Genomic DNA, 27524 nt, shown 5'->3' with positions numbered 1-27524 from the left:
TATAGTTCCCTGTGCTATATACACTTGGACCTTGTTTGTTTTTTATATAGTAGTTTGCATTTGCTAATCCCAAACTCTTAATTTATCCCTCCACCCCCTCCTTCCCCTTTGGTAACCATAATTTTGTTTTCTATGTCTGAGAATATGGTTCTGTTTTGTAAATAGGGTCATTTGTATCATATTTTAGATTCCACATGTAAGTGATACCATATGATGTTTGTCTTTCTCTGACTTACTTCGCTTAGTATGATAATCTCTGGGTCGATCTATGTTGCTGCAAATGGCATTATTTCATTCTTTTTTTAAAAAATATTTAGTTGTTTATTTGGTTGCATTGGGTGTTAGTTGCAGCAGGCGGGCTTCTTAGTTGTGGCATGTGACCTCTTAGTTGCGGCACATGGGGTCTAGTTCCCTGACCAGGGGTCGAACCTGGGCCCCCTGCATTCGGAGTACGGAGTCTTGCCCACTGCGCCACCAGGGAAGTCCCTTCATTCTTTTTTATGGCTGAGTAGTTCCATTGTGTGTGTGTGTGCGTGTACATATATACATATATATATATACACATATATGCCACATCTTCTTTTCCATTCATTTGTCGATGAACATTTAGGTTGCTTACATGTCTTGGCTTTATTGTGAATAGTGCTACCATGAACATTGGAGTGCATGTATCTTTTCGAATTAGAGTTTTCTCCGGATGAATGCCCAGGAGTGGGATTGCTGAATCATATGGTAGCTCTATTTTTAGTTTTTTAAGGAACCTTCATATATTCTCCATAGTGGCTGTACCAATTTACATTCCCACCAACAGTGGAGGAAGGTTCCCTTTTCTCCACACCCTCTCCAGCATTTATTATGTGTAGACTTTTCAATGATGCAGGCCTGTAATCTTATAGAATGTCTTTCAATTTAGGTTTGTCTCATGTTTCCTTTTTTCTTTTTTTTACTGGAGTATAATCGCTTTACAATGCTGCGTCAGTTTCTGCTGCACAGCGAAGTGAATCAGCCATATGCATACGCACATCCCCTCCGTCTTGGACCTCCCTCCCTCCGTCTGACGTTTCCTTGATTAAATTCAGGTTATGAATCTTGGACAGGAATATCACAGAAGTGATGTATAATCTTCTCATTGCTGTCTATCCGGTGGCACATGATTTCGATTTGTCCCCTTACTGATGACATTAACTTTGATCACTTTTTTAAGGTGGTGTCTGCCAGGATTCTCCACTGTAAAGTTACTCTTTTCCCCTTTGTAATGAATGAGGATTTTGTACTTTGAGACTATGTAAATACCCTGTGCTGTCTCAAATTTTGCATTTACTCATTTTTTAATTTATAGACTCATAATTTCCTATTTTATTACTATTTCCCTTCTTTACTTTTTTTTGGAACCATGTGAATGGATTACTTATTTTAAAAACTAATTTTTAAAAAGGAAGGACCTGAAGTCCAAAACCTCCGCTAATCATGAGCCTTCACTGATTCACCATTATCCTTTGGCCAAGCTTAGGGCATGTACCACCCAAGGTGCCTGGGGGTGTTATCAACCCCAGGGGAACTCAGGACTGAGTGGGGAGAGAGATTTCTCCACATGGAGATGGGTGGCCGTTACCAAAAGCAGGGAGAATGGAAACTAGGCGGCGAAGACACTAGTGGATACAAAAACAACAAAACACAAAAAAGAAACTATGACCAGAGGGCCTTGGGAGTCTTGTGCTGGGAAACAGGGGATGTGTTGGCGTGGAAATGGCTACCAGCAAGTAACAAAAGAAGCCCCAGGGCCAGAGGGTGATCCCAGGGCAGGAGGGCCCTGCTCGCTGGCGTTCCGAGTTGGAAGCCAGGCCACTTTCCGTGGACTTGGGACCCAAGCGGGGAGAGTTGGCAGCACCTGGCTGAGGGAGCTATTCAGAGGCACAGGATTGGCTCCTAGGAAGGCCTGACCGCGTCTCCAGAAACATAATGTGTCTTGGTGGGAGAGTTTAGATGAAAGAACGGCCCTGGGAATTTGCTAGTCGTTCTTGCTAGAGGTGGCCTTGAGCCCAGCATTTGAACTTTGGCAGCGTTGCTGGGATGGAGAAAGTTGTTGGCAGCCGTTGAACTCTTTGTAGACCCTTGTTTTTCAAACACAGGAAGGATCTGCCACATTACGTGAATTATGCTTAATGCCATTCACTCTATGCCTCTCAGCCAGGCTTTTCTCTCTCCACTTCTCAGCCACAAGCCCACGGAGTCTGCTTATCATTCCTGCGTTCACAGGATATTTTAAGAAACGGTTTGTACGCTGCCAGTTGCCCCTGGCCTGACCAGAGCACACCTCCGCAGACAGACTCATTCTGCAGATTTCTAACAAAGCAAATATGTTGATTTTGGCATACGTTAGCCCCAACTTATCAGACTAGATTGCTCGATTGGCTAGGAAAAAATATCTAGGGAAAACACATTTTATGATTTTAATTGTTATTATAGGCGCTCTCAAAAAATAAATCTGTGACCTGCCATATATTTCAGTGAAAGAACTCACATCTGGTTCTGATTAACTCTGGAGTCTGTTGGCTGACTTAGCACGGGAGTCTTTTCTGGAAGTCAGCTCTGTGTCTCAGGGATTTTTGTTTTCACCCGGAGAGACACAGTGGAGACCTTGTTCCAGCACAAAGGCATCAACTGTGAGCGTGACCCTTCGCAAACATGGCGATGCTCATCAAAGACCTCAGAATCCCTCCTGGAGGTCTGACACAGACAAGGCTGAAGGCAAGGGCGGATGGATGGAGAGAGAGAGTTCCAGGCTAGCTCAACAGACTAGGCTTTAGGCGTTGCCATTTTAACCCCCAGTCACAAGGAGGACCCGTAGAAGCTTTGAGAAAGGCACTGTCAACCCTCACCCTCTCTCTGGGAAAGAGGAAAGAAGAAATAATAAGCACTATGCTACATTCACTTTTGTGATGAACAAGATGGTAAAATCTGTAACAGACATCCTGGGATAGCCCACTTTCTTTTCTCAAGATATAAGAGCTATAATAAACACACATCTCTGACTTCCCTGGTGGCGCAGTGGTTAAGAATCAGCCTGCCAGTGCAGGGGACACGGGTTCGAGCCTTGGTCCGGGAAGATCCCATGTGCCACGGAGCAGCTAAGCCCGTGCGCCACAACTACTGAGCCTGTGCTCTAGAGCCCTCAAGCCACAACTGCTGAGCCCACGTGCCGCAACTACTGAAGCCTGCGAGCCTAGAGCCCGTGCTCTGCAACAAGAGGAGCCACCACAATGAGAAGCCCGCGCACCGCAACAAAGAGTAGCCCCCCTCTCGCCGCAACTAGAGAAAGCCCGTGCGCAGCAACAAAGACTCAACACAGCCACAAACAAAACAAAACAAAACAAAAAAAACCACCCATCTCACTTTCTTTATGGGCAAGATGGCAGGATGAATGGTAAAAATGTGAAATGAAGCCAACACAGCCAATAGGTGCACTTGGTCCATAGAAGTCAAGGAGTCCACTAAGCATTGTCCAGGCTGAAATGCCTTTGACCTGAAGCCTCGTGATTTTTTTTTTTTTTTTTTTTGACCTGGCCGTGCGGCTTGCAGGATCTTAGTTCCTGACCAGGGATTAAACGTGTGCCCTCAGCAGTGAAAGCGCAGAGTCCTAACCAGTGGACTGCCAGGGAATTCCCTGAACTCTCATGATTTTAAAATCCGCTGGCAATAGCTGATTCTGGCTAATGGGGAGTCACAGCTCCTCCTGCAGCCTTCTCTGTGGATGGGAAGAACAAGATAGCTTCAACCTCTAGTTCCTGCCTCTTAACTCACATTCTCTCTGTGGACGATGGGAACCATGTGGAAAAATAGCATCCTGCCCTGCTCCTGGGACGTGAGTGGGTCTCGCTTGGGGTGGCCTCCCCTTACTCTCCATCTACATGGCCCTTCCTCCCCAGTCACACCCTACACACCCCAAGAACTCTTTGCCTAACTGCATGTGCATTGCCTCTCAAAGGAAACAGAGAGACCAGTTGTTCCCAGGTACACCAAGGAACAGAGAGAGTAAATGATAGCCTTGAACAAACCTGACTTAATAGGGGCAGGACAGTTTCTTTCCCGAGTGCATACCTGTAATAGACTTTATCCTTCAAAAAGCCTTTGATGAGTTCCCCACATACAGCTCCACGAGTCATTGGATGACTGGTCGCTTTTGTCACAAGTAGGGAGCTACCTTAGGGGCAGGGATAAATGGGTTCTTCTCTTCATGGAAATGCATGAATACTAATTTTTTTTAAATCAAAAAAATTATTTTTTTTAATTTACTTATTTTGGCTGCGCTGGGTCTTAGTTGCAGCACACGGGATCTTTAGTTGCAACATGCGAACTCTTAGTTGCAGCATGCTTGCGGGATCTAATTCTCCGACCAGGGATCGAACCCGGGCCCCCTGCATTGGGAGCGCGCAGTCTTACCCACTGGACCACCAGGGAAGTCCCTGAATACTAATTTTTAAAATAGCCAACAGTTATTAAGCACCCACTATGTGCCAGGTGTTGCCCTAAGCCCATCCCAACTATTAACTCACATCATCCTCACCACAACCTTCTAAGGGAGGTACCGTGACAATACCAATTTTACAGGCAAGGAAACAGTTACAGAGAGATTAAGGGCCTTGATTGAGGCAGCTCAGCTGGCTCTAGAACAATCATCAGTGACATTATAATAATTCATTTAGATTTTACAGTAAAATCTCATTGTAATATTTGTGAATGACACAAAACACTTAAGCATATTGAAAATTCAATGAGACTAAATTGCAGAAAGATCCTTTTAGTTTTAGCTCTGTCTGCCCGCAGTCTCCTGATAATTCTAACCCTGTGTCATCCTGCAGCAATGTCCCTTCCTTTCCAAGCCCCAGTCACCACCCTTATTCAGGCCTTTACTCTGTCTGCCTTGAACTTTATAATGGCCTCTTAACTAGTCTCCTGGCTTTCTGTTGCTTCCCGGCTCCAATGCAGTTATCGCATCACTGCCAGATTAAATGAACACAGTACAGCTCTGTCTCAGGCCAAGCCAGCTCCAAGCCCACCCGTATCTGTGTTCAAAGCCGTCCACGGCATGCCATGGCCAGCTTTGCCAGCGTTGCCGGAGTTATGCTGTTTGACTCAAGACGTTTTTGCTAAGTAGCAACCTTGAGCCAAAGTACTGTGTAGGTTATGGGAAGTTGGAACGTCATAGCCCTTGTCCTCAAATTGTTTTTCGTGGTGAGAAGACAGACTTGTAAACAAATGCAAAATCATAAGTTAATTGTTCCAAGGTAGGAGTGTACAAAGTACAGCAGGAGAAGAAGTACCCACATCTGCCCAGGGGCAACAGGGATCTGTGAGCTGAGAGAAAAAGCCAAAGGCCCAAGTGGACCACAGGCGAGAGTTCCAGGAGGAGGACACAGGGCACAGGGACACCGTGGGAGGACAAGCAGCTGAGTCCAGTGGTAATGCAGAGTTTGACGGGAAGTCGAAGAAGTTTAGAAAATGAGGGGCCAGATAAAGGCCTTTCATGAGTTGAGTTAGTGTACGGATGTAAGTCCAACTCCAAACTACAAAATGACCTTAAAGTTTGTCTGGAAAAAATAAGTGTGAGAATTGCCAGGATTTTTTTTTTAAAGAAATAATAGTGAGGAAAGAAAAAAATATTACTCTACTAAATATTAAAATATAAGATCACAATGGTCGGAACTGTGTGGTCCTGGTGGGAATTAGAAAGATAAGGAATACAATAGGAAATACGGAAATGGATCCAGGTGTATATTACAAGTCTTATAAAATATTTTATTCCCTTTTTTTATTTTTTAGTTTTATTTTTTTGGCCTTGCCATGCGGCACGTGGGATCTTAGTTCCCCGACCAGGGATCCAACCCGCACCCCCTGCACAGGAAGCGCACAGTCTTAACCACTGGGCTGCCAGGGAAGTCCCTAGACTTATAAATATTTTAAACGTGACATCTCAAATCAGGCTCAAAACGGTGGATTATCCAAAAGATGTTTTTGGAACAACTACCTGAAGTATTTTGAAAAAAAAGTTGGGTTCCCTACCCTTCCGCATCATTCACAGAATGAATTCTAGATCAGTGCTGTCCAATAGAATTTTCTTTGATGATGGAAATAGTCTAGATCTGTGCCATTCATGATGGTAGCCACTGGCCACATGTGGTTATGGAGCACTTGAAGCGGGGCTAGTGCGTTGAGAAACTGAATTTTATATTTTAATTGATTGAAATGTAAGTAGCCATTTGTGGCTGGTGGCTACCAAACTGAACGGCACTGTTCTAGAGGGACTAAAAGTGTAAATATAGGAAAAAGAAACAAAGGACACCAATAGGAAAATCACAAAAGAAGAAATACAAATGTCCAATAAATATGAAAAAAAACTTCAACCTCACCTATAATCACAGATTCACCAATCAGGACAACTATGAGAAAATTCATCAATCTGACAGTGCCTTAAAAAATGTTGCTTTATAAAAACTTTTAGAGGAAAACCTAGGAAAAACACTCTTCGACATAAACCACAGCAAGATCTGTTTTGACCTATCTCCTAGAGTAACAGAAATAAAAACAAAAATAAACAAATGGGACTTAATAAAACTTAAAAGCTTCTGCACAGCAAAGGAAACCATAAACAAGACAAAAAGACAACCCTCAGAATGGGAGGAGATATTTGCAAATGAAACAACAGACAAAGGATTAACCTCCAAAATATACAAGCAGCTCATGGAGCTCAATATCAAAAAAAACAAACAGTCCAGTTACAAAATGGGCGGAAGACCTAAATAGACATTTCACCAAGGAAGACGTACAGATGGCCAAGAGGCACATGTAAAGATGCTCAACATCGCTAATTATTAGAGAAATGCAAATCAGAACTACAATGAGGTATCACCTCATTGGTCAGAATGGCCATTATCAAAAAAGCTAGAAACAGTAAATGCTGGAAGGGGTGTGGTGAAAAGGGAACCCTCCTACACTGTTGGTGGAAATGTAAATTGATACAACCACTATGGAAAACTGTATGGAAGTTCCTTAAAAAACTAAAAATAGAACTACCATATGACCCAGCAATCCCACTACCGGGCATATACCCTGAGAAAACCATAATTCAAAAAGAGACATGCACCACAATGTTCACTGCAGCACTATTTACAATAGCCAGGACATGGAAGCAACCTAAATGTCTATCAACAGATGAATGGATAAAGATGTGGCACATATATACAGTGGAACATTAGCCATAAAAAGAAACGAAATTGAGTTATTTGTAGTGAGGCGGATGGACCTAGAGTCTGTCATACAGAGTGAAGTAAGTCAGAAAGACAAAAAAAATATCGTATGCTAACGCATATATATGGAATCTAAAAAAAAAAAAAAAAAATGGTACTGACGAACCTAGTTGCAGGGCAGGAATAAAGATGTAGGCATAGAGAATGAACTTGATGACATGGGGTGGGAGGGCGAAGCTGGGACGAAGTGAGAGAGTAGCACCGACATATATACACTACCAGATGTGAAATAGCTAGTTAGTGGGAAGCAGCCGCATAACACAGGGAGATCGGCTCAGTGATTTGCGATGACCTAGAGGGGTGGGATAGGGAGGGTGGGAGGGAGGCTCAAGAGGGAGGGGATACGGGGACACGTGTATGCATATGGCTGATTCGCTTTGTTGTGCAACAGAAATGAACATGGTATTGTGAAGCAATTATACTCCAATAAAGATCTATTAAAAAAAAATGTTGCTATAGACATTGTTCAGGAAGGGGCAGGGAAGTAGGCATTTTCCTACATCGTGTGAGGAGGTGTAAATTGATGCAACCTTTTTGGAAAGCAATTTAGCAAAATATATCAGATTACACATTCTTGAGTCAAATTTCAGGTATTCTTATATCCCCCATGTTTATTTTACATGAAAACCCACCAATTAAGACCCCTCCCCCTCGCAGTCATTATTATTATTACTTTTGTTTGTGTGTGGAGTACATTTTTATTTAATTGAATCAATTATTTCTGGATGGCCGTTGTTTGCTCTATGATGGCGGCAGTCCAGGTCCCATGCTGGTGTACTTGGTGGCATCCCTTGGGGCAAAGGGGAGCCGGGGAGAGGAGAGCTCAGGAAATGATCATCACTGCCATTCACTGAGCATTCAGCTCTGTGCCAACCACTTGGCCCCCAGCTTCTCACCACAACCTGGTGAAGTAGATACTATCATCCCCATTTTACAGATGGGGAAATAGCTCCAGAGGGGTTCAGCGTTCCCATCCCGCAGACGGAAAGCCAGGGTTTGGAGCCGGGTCTGTGACTCCGGTGGCTGGCAGGGACTCCAGGACCACATGTGACATTGAGGCCCTCTTGGGGCGAGGCCGTGGCGGGTAAGACCCCCCCCGCCCCGCACACAGAGAAGCTACAAACCTGGGCCCTCCAGATGGGGAGCGGGGACCTCACCAGCGAAGCCAGGCAGACATCTCTACCCCACTACCCCGGAGACACAACATCCCTGGTGATCTATCCATCTCTTAGCTCCCCCACGCTCCTGGGACCTGAAGTAAGAAAATTGGTGTATATGTGGGTGAGGAGTTGCTGGGTTTTAACTCGTTTTGAAAAGACTCTAACTTGCGGAGGCTGGGATGGGGTAGAGCTCTCAGAAAAGGAATTTGGGGAATGGAGTGTCCTCAGATTTTTCCATCTGCTCTGACAAGGCCCTGCCAGTGGTGCCAGAATGCTGTGTGTGTGCCCAGCCTCGTCGTGGCTCATCCATCTCCCGCGACGGGCTGGGGCCGCAGGTTCTGCAGCTGCGGTGGGGAGGCGGGGGAGGGGCATGGGATGGGGGGCGGATGGCGGTTCCCGGGGAGGGAGAGCCCGGAGGCTGCCAGCTCCCTCTTGCAGCGTAGTTAAAGCCTGAGATAGTTGTGTGCTCACAAGGAAGTGGGGCGGGGAAGCAGAGCCAGACTCCATTTGGTCTCCATCACTGCTCAGAAAGCAACTTGGGTCAAGGCTGCAGTCAGAGCTGGGTCTGTAGCAGGGAGCTGGCGGCGGGGAAATTTTCCGGGCGGCTAGACCTGCCCAAAAGAACAGGAGAAGGGTGGTCTCCACAGGGCAGGGAGGGATGGACTTTAAGGTTTGCAGGGTTGATCCATTTTTATTTAAAAACTGACCGACCTGCATCTTTCCCGGAGGAAAGCAGTATTTTGGTTTTGTGTCTGTTCTTAAATGGTTAGAAAACGTAACCGTGTGAACCTGGACGATCACTTCAGCTCTGTTGAGCCTCAGCTGCAATATCTGGAACAGGAAACTAAACCAGCGGATGTTCTGTTAAGGTCCCTTTTAGTGCAAAGGTCAAAGATATTCAAACATTCCCAAGTTCTGCCCCAGACCCACTGAGTTAGAATCTCCGGGGAAAGGGGCCTGAGAACCTATATTTTATTTTATTTTATATTTACTTGTTTTTTTTTAATAGATGAGGATACTGAAGCACACTTTTTCTTTAGTCTTACTGAGATGTAATTAACATACAATACTGTATAAGTTCAAGGTGTACAGCATAATGACATACATATATACATACTGTGAAATGATTACCACAATAAGTTTAGTTACCATCCATCACCTTATATAATTACAAAAAAAATTTTTTTCCTTTTGCTGAAAACTTTTAGGATCTACTCTTTTAGCAACTTTCAAATATACCAATACAGTCTTTTTTTTTTTTTTACTATAGTCATAATGTTGTACATTACATCCCCAGGACTTATGTGTCTTTTTCTTGAGGAGGGGGTTCTTTTTTTTTTCTTCTGTGCCATGTGGCATGCGGGATCTTAGTTCCCCAACCAGGGATCGAACCCGTGCCCCCTGCACTGGGATCGCGGATTCTTAACCACTGGACTGCCAGGGAAGTCCCAGGACTTATGTGTCTTATAACTGGAAGTTTGTACCTTTACCCAATTCCCCCACCCCCACTCCCTTCCTCTGGCAAACCTCAAATGTGATCTCTTTCTTCATGTTTGTTTTGTTTTGTTTGATTCCACACATGAGTGAGATTATACAGCATTTGTCTTTCTCTGACTTACTTCATTTGAAGCTGTATTTTAATGGTACCCCAGATGAGTCTTATACCAGGAAAAGTCCGGAATTGCTGTAGGGAATGGGATATCTCTAACCACCCCCAGCCCTGTTTTGGAGAAAGGAAGAGAGAAAGGAGATGGAAGCTGGGAGCTCTGGCATTAAGGACTCTGAGATGTCAGGAACTGAGTTCCTGAGTGCTTCTGCCTCCCTTGGTGTCCCCACCTGCCATCCAGCAGCCCTGGAGCTCTGAATTTCTTCCATGAACTTGCCCACACGCTGGCACCCAGGAGAGGCAGCAGGAGATCAGCACAGGGGTTGGGGGACACATTCCAGACCAGGGTTTAGGGACTTGGGGCGGGGGGGGGGGGGGTCTGGCCCCACTCTGCCACTGATATTGGCAGAGTAGCTTTGTGAGGCCTTGAGCCAGGGCTTGACTTTTCAGAGCCCCAGTTTCTTCATCAGTAGAATGGGGACAATTAATAAGCTCATTGATTGTCAAATAGTCAATAAGTATTACTGAGGTCTAACTGTCAGGGTCTGTCTGTAGGCTGCCGGCAGCATCCAGTGAGGTATCGACAGAAGAAGTGCTTTGAGCAGAACGAAGCTCTTTATCAGCATTTCCCGAGTGTGCACTAAGGATGTGGGCTATTAATAGCACTCCGTGAAAATAAAAAGGGTCTGTATTCAGTGGAGGAAGTGCTTGATTAAATCGAATCAAACCGTCTTTGATTTAGGACTTCTCGGAGTCTTTTATTGAATGTGCACTGACTTGCCAGGGCTGAGGCTGTGTGTGAGGGGGGCTGGAAGGGGTAGAATTCAGATCTTGGACTGGTTTGTTTGGTGATACCACTGATTAGTGGAGTATCTCTTTTGTGTGTGTGTGTGTGTGTGTGTGTGTGTGTGTGTGTGTGTGGTGAAATATACATACCACAGACTTACCCCACCATCCATCTCTAGAACCTTTCCATCTGTTCTCAAATGGAAACTCTGTACCTATTAAACAGTAACTCCCCATTCCCTCTCCCCCTAGCCCCTGGCAACCACCACCCTACGTTCTGTCTCTATGAATATGACTACTCTAGATACACCATATAGGGACTTCCCTGGTGGTGCAGTGGTTAAGAATCCGCCTGCCAATGCAGGGGATGAGGGTTTGATCCCAGGACCAGGAGGATCCCACATGCCGAGGAGCCACTAAGCCCGTGAGCCACAACTACTGAGCCTGCGAGCCACAGCTACTGAAGCCCACGCGCCTAGAGCCCGTGCTCCGCAACAAAAGAAGCCACCGCAATGATAAGCCCGTGTACCACAACGAAGACCAACGTAGCCAAATAAATAAATAGATAGATAGATAGATAGATAGATAGATAGATAGATAGATACACCATATAAGTGCAATCACACAGTATTTGTCCTTTTGTGACCGGCTTATTTCACTTAACATATTCGCTTAGCATTCATCCGTGTCGTAGCAGGTGTCAGACTCTCTGTCCTTTTCAAGTTGAATATTACCCTGTTGTATGTATAGACTGTATGTATATGCATTTTGTTTATCCATTCATCTATCTGTGGACACTGGGGTTATTTCCACCTTTTGGCCGTTGTGAACAGGGGTGTGCAAATACCCGTTTGAGTCCTTGCTTTCAGTTCTGTGGGGTAGATACCCAGATGTGGAATTGCCAGAGCATCTCTTGGACTGGTGTTCTGTGGAAGACACTTTTGAAACATTGCTCTTTATAGCTCTGAGGGAGCACTGTTTAAGTGAGAAAATTCCCGAAGTTTCCAGGGATGTTCCTACCGTGGCTGATGGCAGCGGGAAAACATCCTGGGTTAGGAGTTCGAACTCACATTCCTCCCTGATGAGGACCTCTGTGGGCCTTAGATTCTGCAGCGGTTAATTGAGTATGATGAACTGGACGATCTCTTGAAGTCTCAGATTCTCTGACTTAACTTGGTCTCCCTCCCATGTGATCTGGCACCAGGATGGGGGGTGGGGGGCGGGGGAAGGGCCCGGTCCGGAAAAGAGATGGTGTGCAGCTACGGACAATTAAATGTCTTTGTCCTTCAATCTCAACATTTTAATCTTTTTTAAACCTGTTTCCTTTGGTGGGGGAAAAGGATATTTAGCTCTTATCCTCACCTTCTTGCTTCAGGATCTCTATCTCCGAGTTGTCCTTTCCGTCTCTAGAGCTGGTGTCACAGCTGTGGCCTTCCTCTGCTCTTTCAACTCAATCAACCAAACTGCTAGGAGGGAAGAGAGAGCTGCCCGTATTTCCTCTTCACTTTCCTATTGGAAGAGTGGCTTTCCTTTTCTTCTACCATTAGAAACAGAAAAGAAAGAGTAGTCACAGAAATGTGTCTGTGGGCTACAAATGATGAACCTCAGAAGCTCCCCTGTCCCACGACAGAGGAGCAATTTTCCACTTTCTTCTTCAAAAACAGTCTTCCCTCTCCCATTAGGAATCTCTGGCTGCTACTTGAATTTTAAATATAATAGCCAGGTTTATACATTAAGCAAGCTTTGCCTGGTTTGCTTAGCAACGGCTCTAACTTTTATAGCTTGTTCTAAAGGAACTTGCAGATTTCATGATAATAACATCCATCTCACTGATCCAGAAGGGAAGAAATCTTAACCTTTCAGAATGAAGAAAATCTAAAATTAAGCCACAAAGCAAAACAAAACCCTCCAAGCCTCTGGAATAACCTTCACAAAATCCCACACTAAAGACAAGAGCTTTATTTGTGAGAAAAGCCTTTAGACCTGGAAATGCTATTCACTCTTTTTTAGCAGATCCTTCTCAACAGCGAGTCAAGACCTGGGAGGGAACCGCTACAGACAGACGTGTTAGCAGCAGTGTTAAACCATCTGGTACCTCGAGGACAAAGGAGACGGAAACCTAAAAAAAGCAGACATGGAACTGTGCTGTGACATTTTTGACAGATTCCAATCAAAATGACTAAAGTCAACAAAGTATTGATTTTTGTAAAGATAAGCTTCAGTTATCTGGAAAACTCATTTGTTTTTGAAGAATTTGGTGCCAGCAGAGCTGCATAATTGAAGTATCACTGTGTTTTGAACCAAAAAAAAACCTAGCAAGATGTTCAGAGATTTAAAATCTATCCATTGGATGAGTCACTAGTGGTGTGTACAGGGCTGGAGGATTGGGTGAGGTCTCGGCTAAGACCAAACTAGATTTTTTGAAAGTTTGGTGGTTCTGTGTAGGAAAACCCAACAGTTTAAATGCACAAGCTGTCCTCTTGTTTAAGTAGAGGCCGGGATTTTGGCCTTGATTTAGAGGAAAGCCTTTAATAGGCCTTTGATTCTGTAAAGTAGCCGTGTTACCCTGTTCTGGCTGGGGAGGTTTGCTTCTCTGTAAGATAATGTAAATGAGTGTCTTCCCGTGGGCGGAGCTGCATCATGGATGTTTCTAAAATTATTGTTTCTTCTGGAAAGATGTGTGATGGGGTCTTGTCCAAGACTAGGAGCAGTTATCGGAAGGTCCAGGAAAGCTGCCTGGAGCCTTATCTTCACTGCAGGCTGACTGAGTCCCCTAAAGGCAGCTAGACGGGCACGGCCTGAGGCCACCTGGACGCTCCCACAGATATTCCCCCAGGCCAGGTTATTCTAGAACAACCATGCAACCTAAGACCTTAGGAAATGTGCTGACTCCAACTCCAGTGTATTGTTCTGATGCCCTTTTGGGGGCAAAGGGCAAGACCCCATTCTTCTGGGTGTGGGTGGGGTTTCCCCTGCAAGGAATGGTTGTTCCCCTGATCAGTCATCCTGGGATCCAAAATAGGGACTTGGGGGCTTCCCTGGTGGCACAGTGGTTAAGAATCCGCCTGCCAATGCAGGGGACACGGGTTCGATCCCCGGTCCGGGAAGATCCCACATGCCGTGGAGCAACTAAGCCCGTGCGCCACAACTACTGAGCCCATGCGCCACAACTACTGAAGCCCGTGCACCTAGAGTCTGTGCTCCGCAACAAGAGAAGCCACCGCAATGAGAAGCCCGCGCCCCGCAACGAAGAGTAGCCCCCGCTCGTCGCAACTAGAGAAAGCCGGCGCGCAGCAACAAAGACCCCACGCAGCCAAAAATAAATAAAGAAAATAAATTTATTTAAAAAAAAAAAATAGGGACTTGGGAGGAACTCTAGATTCTCCTAGGGGAAAACTGCTGCTTGTGCATTGAGGTTTGAGGAAGGAAAAGCCTAGACCCTGGAAAGGGAGGGTTTATTCAGGATACTCCCATGGTGGGAGGGAAGTCGAATTCTGCGAAGGACAACACGTCAAGGGCAACTGAAGGACACCAGAAGGCGGCAGGGTTGCCAGAGAAAATGCTGGACGCCCGCTTAAATTTGCATTTCAGGTAAACAACAAATACTATCTTAGCCGTAAGTATGTCTCGACTATTGCATGGTTCTTAATATTGCACAAGACACACTGACACTAGAAAATTACTTGTTGTTTTTCTGAAATTGGAAGTTAACTGGGGCAGCCTATATTTTTCTAAATCTGGCAACCCTAAGCAAGGAACCTCTGGGAAGACCCTCCATGCTATCTTTCCTGTTGCCTCCAAGTTTCCGGTATTACATGTGAAAGAAGTCTGGCTTAGCCTTGCTAGGGGCACTTGAGGAAGAGGTCTGTGCCCTGCTGGGGTGAGCCAGACGGGCTAGGAGAGCTCGTCATTGCCAGAGGAGTCAGGCTTTAGAGGGGGGTGGGAGGGGAGGGGGTCCTTGGGGAGAGGGGAGTGAGGGAGTTACCCAGGATCTCAGGGCTGATGGAGGTGAAAGTGGAGTCAGGACAGATGTGTAGGTCTTGTGGGCATTTCGTCTGGAGTTCTAGAAAACTTGCAGAGGATCCTGGTAAGTGTGGTCAAGGAGGCTAGGGCCCCTGGCTACTGTGATTGGGACAGCATGAATACTATCAGCTGATGACGTCTGGGATACTTGGGTCACAAATTCAACTTGAGGCATCAGGGTTGGAGCCTCTGATGTTGTGATTCATAGTAAGAAATGTGTATTTGGTCTTTGATTCCATTTGTGGCACAGAGCTCCTAAAACCCTTAGCATTGCCTGTGAATAGCATGATCAGGTGTCTCTTGTTATGTCAATGGGGAGACTCTTGGAAAACACCTAGAGCTGGGGCTGGTTGCTGGGAGAACCAGCCACGTGATTAGAGGGTTGGAACTTTCAGTCCCACCCCCCTGACCTCCGGAGAAGGGCGGGGCTGGTGAAGCCATCACCAGTGGCCGGTGATTGAATCAATCAAGCTTCTGTAATGAAGCCTCCATAAAAACCCAAAAGGAGAGGCTTTGGGGAGCTTTCGGTTTGGTGAACAGGTGGAGGGTCTGGGAGAGTTATGCCTGGAGAGGGCGCGGAAGCTCCCCACACACCTTCCCACACACCTCGCCCTCTACATCTCTTCCTTCCATCTGGCTGTTCCTGAGTTATAGCTGTCAAATGAAAAAAAAAAACCGTACAACCTAAAGCTGAGGATTATGTTTTATTCGGCGGACTTTCTGAGGACTTAAGTCCGGGAGGCAGCCTCTGAGTTAGCTGTGAGGGACTGGTCCGAAGAGGTAAGGGGGGAGCCAGGATACATAGGAGTTTTTGCAACAAAAACCCAAGTAGTTGGAACATCAAAAGATTACTGTTAACGAAAGAAAGCAGACATCAAGTTAATGCATTTAGCGCCTTTCTGTGTATGGGAAGATGCAGGAGTCTGGGCTTCTTGAAATCATTCCTTTGATATGCACCTTAACTATCTAGGGTCAGTATCCTGCTTTTCTCCTTCCTGAATCCCCTCAGGGTGCAGAGTTGGGCGGCTGCAGGGGCTGGTGGCTTGATCGCCTGCCACATACTTTGTTTACTGATATGGCAGGTGACATTTCTCATCCACATACCTTTTATAATAAGCTGGTAATCTCGTAAGTAAAATGTTTCTGTTCTGTGAGCCGCTCCAGCAAGTTAATCAAACCCAAGGAGGAGGTCATTGGAACCTCCAATCTATAGCTGGTCGATCAGAAGCACAGAGCTGATAACCTGGGCTCTCTCGATTGGCGTCTGAAGTTGTGAGGGAGGGGGCCGTCTTGTGGGACTGAGCCCTTAACCTGTGGAATTGGACGCTGTCTCCATGTAGATAGTGTCAGAATTGAGTAGATTTGTAGGGCGCCCAGCTGGTGTCGGAGAACTGCTTGTTGGTGTGGGGAGCCCCTCCCGCCCCGCAAACACACCCACGCTGGAACTGGGTACAGAACCCTTATAGGAACATTTCTATGCAAGGGTGTCCTTTAACATCGCAAGTGATTATACACTTGGTATTAACGTGCAACTTTTCCTGTTGTCTGTGTTTCAGCTGAGGCCCCCGCGATGAGAACAGAGGATGTTAGGCGCCCACGTATTCTCAGGAAAGGCTCCAGATCATCTGTGCAGAACTCAGCAAAGTGATTCCCCCAAACTGATCAGGGCCTCAGAGCCTCAGCCACTGGAGGCTGTGCAAGGGGGGGCTGAAGTGTCCACAAGGAGACTGGAAAGGGAGGGTTTCCCCAAAATCACGGGGTACAAAGGTGAGGAGGGGGTGCCCTTCCCTTTCCCAAGCGGAGGTGCCTGGCCCGTGTCCCCCCGGAGTGGCCTCACACTGGAACCTGCCACACCTGGAAAATAAAGGTGGAGCAGCTCAGGGCAGCTTCCTGGGAACGGGCTGCGCTCGCGTTGTGTGTCAGGACGCGGGGGAGTGGACTTTCCCACGGGCCCTGTGCACCTGTGGGCAGTGGCCAGGCTTCAGTTCTCTGCAAGAGGAACTCCGTGATGAAGCTCAAGAGAATGATGCCGCGTGAAAGCAGCCCAACCAAAAAAACAAAGAGTACATACTGTATGATGCAATTTATATAAAGTTCGAGAGAATGCCAATTTACCTCTAGTGCCGGAAAGCAGATGAGCGTTGCTTGGGGATGGGGGAGGGACGGGAGCGAGGAATCACTGAGGGCCTCAAGGAAACTTTTGGGAACCATGGAATGTTCATTATCTTGATTTCTGGTCCAGTGGGCCTCTTCAAAAGTCAAAACTTATCGGTAGTGCACTTTTAAGGATGTATAGTTTATTGTAGGCCAACTATATCTCAGTAAAGCCGTATTCCGTGTGAGTGGGTCTTCCGCCCCCGGCAGGAAGAGGTTGGATGCAGAAACTGGTCCTAAGTGGTTAGCCAGGTAGTATATTACCTGGGCCAGAAAGCGGTGCCGTGGGATATGACTCTGGGGAATTCATAAGCATTTGACCACCTGCCACGCCCAGAGGGCACTAAAGCCGAGTAAGACTTCTTCTGTCTCTTATCCTTCCCATCCCATCCCTCCCCAACCCTAATTCTGCAAGAGCCTGAGGCAGTCAGTTGAGTGGGGAAAGGGTGAAGGAGGAAAATCAGCAGCCACCCATGACCCCCTTCCCCGTTGCAAATCTCCAAATGTGGGACAGGAGAGAAGCTTTCCAGTGGTTGAGAGATTGGAGTTTTGATCTCAGTTTTAAAATCTCTAATGACGAAATCGTTTTAATTCCTGAAAGACGATGGTGTGGAACAAAGTTGTTTCCTGCTCTGCATACCAATGAGTCCAGCTCACTCAATAACCAGTTATGTTTTTTAGTCTATCGACCTAGTCTCTTCTACCTATGGGGGATCAAGTGATCTGCTGTTTATTCTTAATTACCTCCATGGGAAACGAAGAACAACAGAGCATACACGGGGATCTTGCCAGCTAAAGGAGTGTTGAAAGAAACAACAAGGCATTTTCGGGCAAAGTGCACAATCTCTGGGTGCCTTGATTCCCTCATTTGTGAAAGGGGGATGAGGTTAATAGCTTAGGCTAAGTTGTGCTGTAATGACAAGCAGCTCCAAAGACTAAGTGGCCTACGCTAACAAAGGTTTATTTCTTGCTCATATCACATGTCTATCACAGGTTGGCTTTGGCTCTTCCCCCTGGGACCATACTGAAGGAGCAGCCCTTTTCTGAGACATGGCTGGTGTTAGGGCAGCAGGAAAAGAGTGGTTGATGGTGGATCCATGCAATGGCTCTTAAGGCTCGTTTTTTTTTTGGCCGCACCCGCGAGGCTTGTGGGATCTTAGTTCCCCGACCAGGGATTGAACGCAGGCCCTCGGCAGTGAGAGCACAGGGTCCTAACCACTGGACCACCAGGGAATTCCCAAGGCTCGTTCTTAAAAATGGCATCTGTCGCCTCTGTTTACATTTCCTTGGCTGAGCATGATGTCAACAGGGTGGGGAGAGATAATTCTCCCATAAGGAAGGGCAGAGAATATTTGGGACAATAATACCGTCTACTGCAGTACCTACCTACCTATATAAACTGCTTAAAATAGTGCTTGACCAGGCCATGGAAGTGCTCTATAAGGACTGTTCTTAGTACTTTCTTTTCCTCTTGAATTTTTGGGGACTTTTGCTAAGGAGGCCAGTTGCTCGCAGACCCTGATTTAGGAAGAGTCCCTACATCAGCTGCCCAATTCAGCAAGAACTACCAAAACACCAGAGAGGAACCCTAACAAAGAGATTGCTGGAACCCAGGCCCCAAAGCCTGATTTGGTGTCTGAAACATTCTAACGAAGAGGAATAAGTAAAGCTGTGTTTTACTGGGCTATTTCTGAAAGTCTCTCCCGAAAGACAGGCGTCAGGGTATTGGGCGATCATTCCTCAGCTATTTCAGGATGACTAGGACACTGCAATGTTATTCTTGTCTCCAAGCAGACTGCAATAGCTCCGCTTCTGTCAAGTGCTGAGACCACGGAGGGAGCGAGGCCGGGCTCTGGGCCAGCCGGGCTGTTTCCTCTTAGTATTGGGATCAGTATTATCTGGGCTGGTTACTGGCCACCAGTTTTCCGTGCAGCACCTTGGGGACCCAGACTGCCCCAGCGGGAGACAGGAGGTCTTCCTGGTGTGTGTTGGATTTGGGGTTTTAGATTGGGCAGTCAAGAGTCTGTGGCTGGAGGCTGTCATGGAATCATAGGGAGGGGGATTTTTCACTGTCCTGGAGCCTCGAGGCCACTGCAGCCACTGGACAGGGGCCATTCTTGGGTCTCAAAGACTCCTCTCGGCCCCTCCGAGCCTTTCAAAGCCCTCTGATCTAGAGCATGCAAGAGACCAAAACTCTGATTGTTGCAAGTGGGGCACTGAGGCAGAGGAGCTGCAGAAGAGGAATCGCAAGACTTGTGATCACCTTTCAGTTCTTATTAGGACAGATTTAACTTTATTCTCTTTCTTTTAATGGCTTAAAAGCCATTCCAGCATGCGCCCTACAGCTACTCTCTCCCTTATCGCTCTTCTCCTTATCAGTTCAATTCAAAATGACAGACATTTATAGGTTATTTTCTGACGAGTGAAACAGGCACTGCCCGAGGTCTTTGGATGGTACAGACAGAATCCTAGTCCTGTTGTTCACGAGTGGCAGTAAGTTTACAAGGGTCTGTACTGCAGGGCCAAATGTGATAAGGCTTCACAGAGCTCGGGAGTACTAGGCATTCATGCTGTAGGCAGATGATGAGGGCTTCCTGCAAGAAGTGGCACTTGAGCTGGGCTTTGAAGGGTGATGTTCCCCGAAAAGATTTATTCATGTTCTAACCCCCATACCTGTGAATGTGACCTTATTTGGAAATTGGGTCTTTGCAGGTGTGATCAAGTTATGATTTGGGATCATATTGAATTAGGTTGGGTCCCCATCCAGTCACTGGTGTCCTCTTGGGAAATTTGGACACAGACACAGACGGGGAGGATGTTCTGCGACACCAGAGGCAGAGATTGGAGTGATGGGCTACAAGCCAAGGAATGCTGATGATTATTGCAGCTACCGGAAGCTAGAAAGAGGCAAGGAAGCATCCTCCCCTAGAGCCTTCAGAGGGAGCGTGGCCCTGCTGCCACCCTGATTTCAGACGTATAGCCAGCCTCCAGAAGCATGAGAGAATAAATTTCTGTCGGTTTAAGCCACCCAGTTTGTAGTAATTTATTATGACAGCCCCAGGAAACCAATATAGATGGGTAGGACTTTGAAATGGAGGAAAGGGCTATGTGTAGACAGAGCCACTATGAGTGAACGTAACAACTTTGGAAAGCCTATGATGTCCTTGGGGAATAATCAGTAATTCGATATGGCTGGGGCAAAGGAGGTAGAGAAGAGGAAAGAGCCAAATTTAGTGGGAGGTAATGGAAATACAGACTGGCGCCCTGAATGCCTGGCTAAGGAGTTTGGCCTTTATCTTGTATGGGATGGGAAGCCATTAGCACTTTTTTTTTTTTTTTTTTTTAAATTTTTGGCTGTGTTGGGTCTTCGTTGCCACGCGTGGGCCTTCTCTAGTTGTGGCGAGCGGGGGCTACCCTTCGTTGCCGTGTATGGGCTTCTCATTGCAGTGGCTTCTCTTGTTGAGGAGCACGGGCTCTAGGCGCGCGGGCTTCAGTACTTGTGGCACACGGGCTTCAGTAGTTGTGGCTCGCGGGCTCTAGAGCTCAGGCTCAGTAGTTGTGGCGCACGGGCTTAGTTGCTCCGCGGCATGTGGGATCTTCCCGGACCAGGGCTTGAACCCGTGTCCCCTTCATTAGCAGGCGGATTCTTAACCACTGCACCACCAGGGAAGCTGCCATTAGCATTTTTGATCAGAGTCTGAACTGTGCTTGAGATAAATTACTTTCATTAATCAGGGGTAAGAAATTGCCTTCCCATTATGGCTTTGGGTTTCTTCTTGTCCTTCTCACTGGTTTTGGCCACAGTGATGTTAGGTGATGCTGGGCTTAGTGCCACAGAATGGATGACTCAAAGGTAGGGACATGCAGAAAAGGCATTTGACAAAATTCAATGTCCATTTATGATAAAAACTCTCAACAAGGTGGGTAAAGAGGGAAAGTACCTCAACATAATTCAGTGCAATCCCTAGAAAAATTCCAATGGTATTTTTCAAAGAAAAGAGCAAATAATCCTGTATGGAACCACACACACACACACACACACACACACACACACACACACAAAAACAAACCCAAACAGCCAAAGCAATCTTGAGAAAGTAGAACAAAGTTGGAGGCATCATGCTCCCTGATTTCAAACCACATTCAAAGTGATAGTAATTAAAACAGTATGGCATTGGCATACAGACAGATACATAGATCAATGGAACAGAATAGGGAGCCCAGAAATAAACCCAAACATATATGGTCAGTTAATTTATGACACAGGAGCTAAAAATATACAGTGGAGAAAGAATAGTGTCTTCAATAAATGGTGCTGGGAAAACTGGACAGCCACATGCAAAAGAATGAAACTCCACCACTATCTTATACCATACACAAAAATTAACTCAAAAATGGATTAAAGAGTTGAATGTAAGACCTGAAACCATAAAACTCCTAGAAGAAAACATAGGTGGTAATCTCTTGCACATAGATCTTGACAATTATTTTTTTAATCTGATACCAAAAGCAACAGCAACAAAAGTAAAAATAAGTAAGTGGGACTACATCATACTAAAAAGCTTCGGCACAGCAAAGGAAACCGTCAACAAAATGAAAAGGCAACCTACTGAATGGGAGAAAATATTTGTAAATCATATACTGATAAGGAACTAATATCCAAAATATGTAAATAACTCATACAACTCAATAGCAAAAAACAAACAAGCAAACAATTAAAAATGGGAAGAAGATCTGAATAGACATTTTTCCAGAGAAGACATGCAGATGGCCAACAGGTACATGAAAAGATGCTCAACATCATTAATCATCAAGGAAATACAAACCAAAACCACAATGAGATATCACCTCACACCTGTCAAAGTGGCTATTTTCAAAAAGACAAGAAATAATAAGTATTGACAAGGATGTGGAAAAAAGGGAACCCTTGTGCACTGTTGGTGGGAATGTAAATTGGTGCAGCCACTGTGGAAAACAGTATGGAGGTTCCTCAAAAAATTAAAAATAGAACTACTTATATGATCCAGCAATTCCACTTCTGGGTATTTATCAAGAGGAAATGAAAACACTAAGTCGAAAATATATCTGCACCCCCAGATACTTGCAGCATTGTTTACAATAGCCAAGATATGGAAACAACCCAAGTAAACAACTCAATGGGTGAATGGATGAAAAAAATTGTGGTGCATATATATATATAATGAAATATTATTTAGCCATAAAAAAGAAGAATGAAATCTTGCCATCTGACACAACATGGATGGCCGTTGAGGGCATTGTGCTAAGTGAAGTAAGACAGAGAAAGGTAAACACGGTGTGATCGCTCTTACATGTAGAATCTAAAAACAAACAAACAAAACCCACAAACTCATAGTTACAGAGAACAGATTGGTGGTTTGGGGTAGAGGTGCCCAGAAGGATGGGGTGGGAAGAAAGAAAAAAAGCAACGCTGGGGATAGTTTGACTGATTTATCACTAAACTGTGCTTTCCGTAGTTGATGAGCGCACAATATTTGCTGAATGAAGTGAATGAATTGGCTAGTCAACTTTTGGTTTAGGAAACAACAATCCAAAAAAACAAAAAAACCCTCTATTATATACTTTATATTAAATATGGGGAGTGGGATTGAATGCTGCAAAAATAACCTAAGAAAAACCTATTTAAAAAAAAATAAGAACAGGGTCTAATTTGCATTTGCATCCTTAGCGCATAGACTAGGTAATACGTGTTATTCAGGACTTTAGCTGTAAGTAATAGAAAACATTTTGCTTAAGCAACCAGGGAATTCATTGGCTCACAAAACGGGGAAAAAATGAGAAGGTATATTAGTTTCCTAGGGCTGCTGTGATATTGTGATTTATAATAAGAAGTATATATTTGGTCTCCATCCCAGTTCCTGGCCCAGAGCTCCTAAAACCCTTGGAATTTCCTAAGCGATGAGAGCTATAAAAGGTGTCTTGTTGCGTTAATGAGGTGACCTTTGGAAAGCCCCTAAGTCACCTAAGGATGGGGGCTGGTTGACAGGGGAACCAACTGTGTGACTAGAAGTTTGGAACTTTCCATCCCACCCCTGACCTCCAAGGAGGAGAGAGGAGCTAGAGATTGAGTCCTGTCACCAATGGCTGATGATTTAATCACTCATGCCTACATAATGAAGCCTCCATAAAATCCCGGAAGGACGGGGTTTGGAAAGCTGGGTTGGTGAACACGTGAAGGTTCTGGTAGTGTGGCTGCCTGGAGAGGGCATGGAAGCTCTGAGCCCTTTCCCCACTTGCCTTGTGCATCTCTTCCATCTGGCTGTTCCTGAGTTATGTCCTTTTATAATAAACCAGTAATCTAGGAGGTAAAATGTTTAAGTTCTGTGAGCCACTCTAGCAAATTAATCTAACTCAAGGAGGGAGTCATTGGAACCTCTGGCCTATAGCCAGTTGGTTAGAAGCTCAGGTGACAGCCTGGACTTGAAATTGGTATCCGAAGTCGGGGTGGGGACAGTCTTGTAGGACTGAGCCCTTAACCTGTGGAATCTGATGCTTTCTCCAGGTAGACAGTGTCAGAACTGAGTTGAATTGTAGGACACCTCGCCGGTGTCAGAGAATTGCTTGGTGTGGGGAAGCCCTCATGCATCAGGGGTCAGAAGTATCGTGAGTTTGGCAGAAGTGTGAGAGTAAAGGAGAAACATAGGAATAGTGTAGGTTTCCTTCTCAGCTGCCCTAAGAAATCACCACAGTCTGGGTGGCATAAAACAACAGAAACATTCCCTCACAGTTCTGGAGGGTAGAAGTCTGAAGTCAAGGTATCAACAAGGTTACTTCCTTCTGGAAGCTCTCTCCCTCTCTGGAGGCTCTAGGGGAAATTCTCTTCTATTCTTTTCTCAGCTTCTGGTATCACCAGCAATCCTTGGCTTGTAGACACATCACTCCAATCTCTGCTCCATCATCACATGGCATCCTCCCTATGTGTCTGTCTCTAGATCTCTTCTCCTCTTCCTGTAAGGACCCCATCTTCTTACAAGGACACCCATACATCCTCATCTTAACTTGATTATATTTGCAAAGAAACTATGTCCAAATAAAGTCACATTCACAGGTGCCAGGGGTTGGGACTTCGACATTTCTTTTTTCTTTTTTTAAGGAATTGTTTAATTATTATCATTTTTTTAATATTTATTTATTTGGTTGCACCAGGTCTTAGTTGCGGCCGGCGAGCTCCTTAGTTATGGCTCCCCGTCTCCTTAGTTGCAGTACGCATGTGGGATCTAGTTCCCTGGCCAGGGATCGAACCCGGGCCCCCTGCATTGGGAGCTTGGAGTCTTAACCACTGCGCCACCAGGGAATTCCCAGGACTTCAACATTTCTTTTTGGAGGACACCGTTCAACCCACAACAGAGATATAGCTGGCTTCAGGTATGGCTGGCTTCAGGAGCTCAAGCAATATCATCAGGGCTCTGTCTCTTTACTGTTCAGATGGGCTTTCTGCCTGATGGCCAACAGCAGACCAAGGATGTAAATATGCGGTGGTGGTACAGGTGGGCTTGGGCAGGGAAGTGGCGTTAAACAGCTCTTGTGTTTCATGCTCATGGATGCCAGGAGGGATAGGGAACCAGGAAAGACGACAGTTAGGCGTGATGGGTGAGGAAGGGCAAATCAGAGACAAATGGAAGGTGGTTTGGATAAGGAGCAGAGATGGGGGAGGGGACAGAGCTAGTGGAGTGGAGCTATCATGGGCCCGGATGCCCTGTTACCTGGTTGGCACAGATCTCTTTGTTTGTTTGTTTGTTTGTTTTTTGGCTGCACCACACGGCTTGCAGGATCTTAGTACCCCGACCAGGGATCAAACCCAGGCCCCTGGCAGTGGAGGCGTGGAGTCCTAACCCCTGGACCGCCAGGGAATTCCCAGCACAGTTCTCTTTAAAAGGGTCCAGTAAAGAACAGGTACCTGACACTAAGCTTGAGGAAAAGCACTCCTTTTCTGTGGAGGTTGGTCGCTCCTCCCAGGATGCGTGGGGTGGGATCTGTTGTCTTCCCTCTCCAACTTCCATTCTGCATTCCTTGGTTAACAGCCCCGTCATTTTCCTTTAGGATAATTCCCTCCACCACCGCCTCCAGCTCTAGCTCCTGGGGTCTCTTGGAAACCCAGGACTGGACAATCAGGACGGTCCATCCCTTTGGCTAGAGCCAAAGTGACTGGCTCAGGGAAAGGCCTCCTCTGTGCCTAGTGAGTCCTCATCCCTAGACTCTTTCTGGAACTACTGGGAAAAAAGGAGCACCCTTTTCGGTGGAGGGTGCGAAACTCGTAGGGTGTAAGTGTGAAGCTGCTAGGGGCCATCTGTGCCACCAGCTGGCGAAGCTGCCTCCGAAAGAAACCAAGACAGGAGAAAACAGAGCTGAGCAATGGAGAGAGGACCTGAGGCCCGGTGACGTGGTTCTAGCAAATGTATCTGACCTATTCACCCATTTATCCTCCTGTTTGTCCAACAAATATTTATTAAGGATCTACCAAGAGCTGAGTTCTTCGCTAGTTTCAGTCATAAGTAAATAAGACTTCATGAACTCTGCCTCCCAGGAGTCCCTGGTCTATGAGGAAGTGAAAGACATGGTTTTAAATTATAATGTTAAAAAGGCAGAAAAGGGTACATTTTATGAGAGCCCCAGGTCAAATGATGTGGAAATTCAGGAGAGAGATTATTTCCACTGGGGAAATTGACATTCTTGGATGTCTTTGGAAGGCAAGGAGGATGTGGACATACATGGATGTGATGAAGGGCGTTCCAGGAGGAGGAACTGTATGAACAAAATAAAAATTATGGGGTGTCGAGGGGGTGGACCGAAGCTTGAATTTGGCTGGAACTTAAGAAATAGGAGGAATAGGAGAACTTGGAAAGTTGAGTTCAGAGAGCGATCTTAGAAGGCCAATGGGGTTAGGCTAAAGAGATGGGGCCATATTCTGTTGACAGTCACTTTCTTTTTTTTTTTTTTAAACAGGACTCCTACAGCTTCTTCCAGAAAACAAACTGAGCAGTGTAGAGCATGGTTGGAATGGCAGGAGACTGAATGTAGGAGTCAGTTTTCCAGGTAAGAAGTTATAAGGTCCCAAGCAGGGTAATGTTGCAGTAATGTATTGCTGCATTAACAAATCACCCTGAAGCTTAAGGCCTTCAAGTGACAACAGTAGTATCACATCTTACAATCATGGAGATCAGGAATTTGGACTCAGCTACAATTGTGTGGACCAGCCCAGGGCTCAGCTGAATAATTCTTCTGTTCGGCAGAACACCCAACTAGAGTCACTCAACGGTATTCAACTGGTAGGCTGAGATGGTCTAGAGGGTCCAAGAGAGCATTGCTCTTACGTCTGGCTCCTTGGCAGAAATGGCTGGAAGGCTGGTCTCAGTTGGGCCTTTCTCCCTCTCCATGTAGTCTCTCAGGGCCTGTCCAGCAGCCCAGGGCTGTAAGCGTAAGAGTTTCAAGAGACAGGAAGTGGAAATTGCCAGCCTCTTAATTCCTGGGCCTGGAGAGTGGCACTCCATCACTTCTACCATATGGTATAGGTTCAAGTAGTCACAGAATCCACCGAGGTTCAGGAGTTGAGGACATACACCCCACATCTCAATGGGAGCATTGTCCAAGAATGGTGGCTCTCTTTAAACCACCATGGGTACTAACAATGGGAATGAGGGGATGACAGGTCGAAGCTAAATTATAGAGGGAGAAGTCAGAGGACTTGGCAAGTACTTAGAATCATTCACTGATGAAATATTTATTGAGCAGCTACTATGTGTCAGGCAGCGTTGCAGAGACTGAGGACACGGCAGTGGACAAGGCAGATCTCTGTCCCCTTGGAGCTCATATGCTAGTGGTCTGGAGAGTGAAAGATGGTTTCCAGTGTGTGGACCTGGCTGCGTGGAGGTGCCACTATCAGACAGAGGAAACCCAGGGGGCCAATTTGAATTGAGTTTGATAGTATAACCGAAAAACTAAATGCTCAATTCTCCCAGCACTTCAGCTGTAATCATAATAGCAGTAAAAGCCCTCTGACTCCAAGCTGTTGAGGAAATCCAGGATTTTGCCTCCAACCTCAGGCAGCACCTATAAGATTACGAATAGAAAGACTGGCACTTTAACAGCCTCGTAGATGTCCTGCCTTCCTCCGGCAGGAAGAGCCTTGGAATCATGCAGATCCTCTGCCAATTATACTCCGGTAACACGGAGGGCGCTAATGTTGGAATTCACACTCTGACCCACTCAGCTTACTTCCCGCATGAATTTTTTTTCCGGAGAACTTCTCCATTGACCCACATTTTAAAGGAACAGAAGTCTCTGGCCTTAGGAAACTATTCTGGGGCCTTTGGGAACTCAGATTGGTTTTATTTCAAAGAGACTCAAATGCCCATGATACATTATTGAGTTTTTTTAGAAAAGCAAATTGAAGAGTAATATGTATAATATTCATGGAAAAAACTATTTTATACATGCACAACGAAAGGCTTGGAA

The 27524-nt window shown here is 45.8% G+C and overlaps 1 long non-coding RNA gene across 1 annotated transcript in view; it reads left to right on the top strand.

The window, feature by feature from the left end:
* Nucleotides 1-16776, top strand: part of LOC137755231 (uncharacterized) — a 36265-nt gene extending 19489 nt beyond the window's left edge. Inside the window, exon 2 of the long non-coding RNA XR_011071981.1 lies at nt 16436-16776. This is a non-coding gene — a long non-coding RNA (uncharacterized lncRNA). The remainder of the gene's footprint in view (nt 1-16435) is intronic.
* Nucleotides 16777-27524: the final 10748 nt, after the last annotated feature.

This window comes from Eschrichtius robustus, chromosome 20, assembly GCF_028021215.1.
Source record: "Eschrichtius robustus isolate mEscRob2 chromosome 20, mEscRob2.pri, whole genome shotgun sequence".
Taxonomy (NCBI): Eukaryota; Metazoa; Chordata; class Mammalia; order Artiodactyla; family Eschrichtiidae; genus Eschrichtius; species Eschrichtius robustus.
This window is presented reverse-complemented; position numbering and strand designations above follow the sequence as displayed.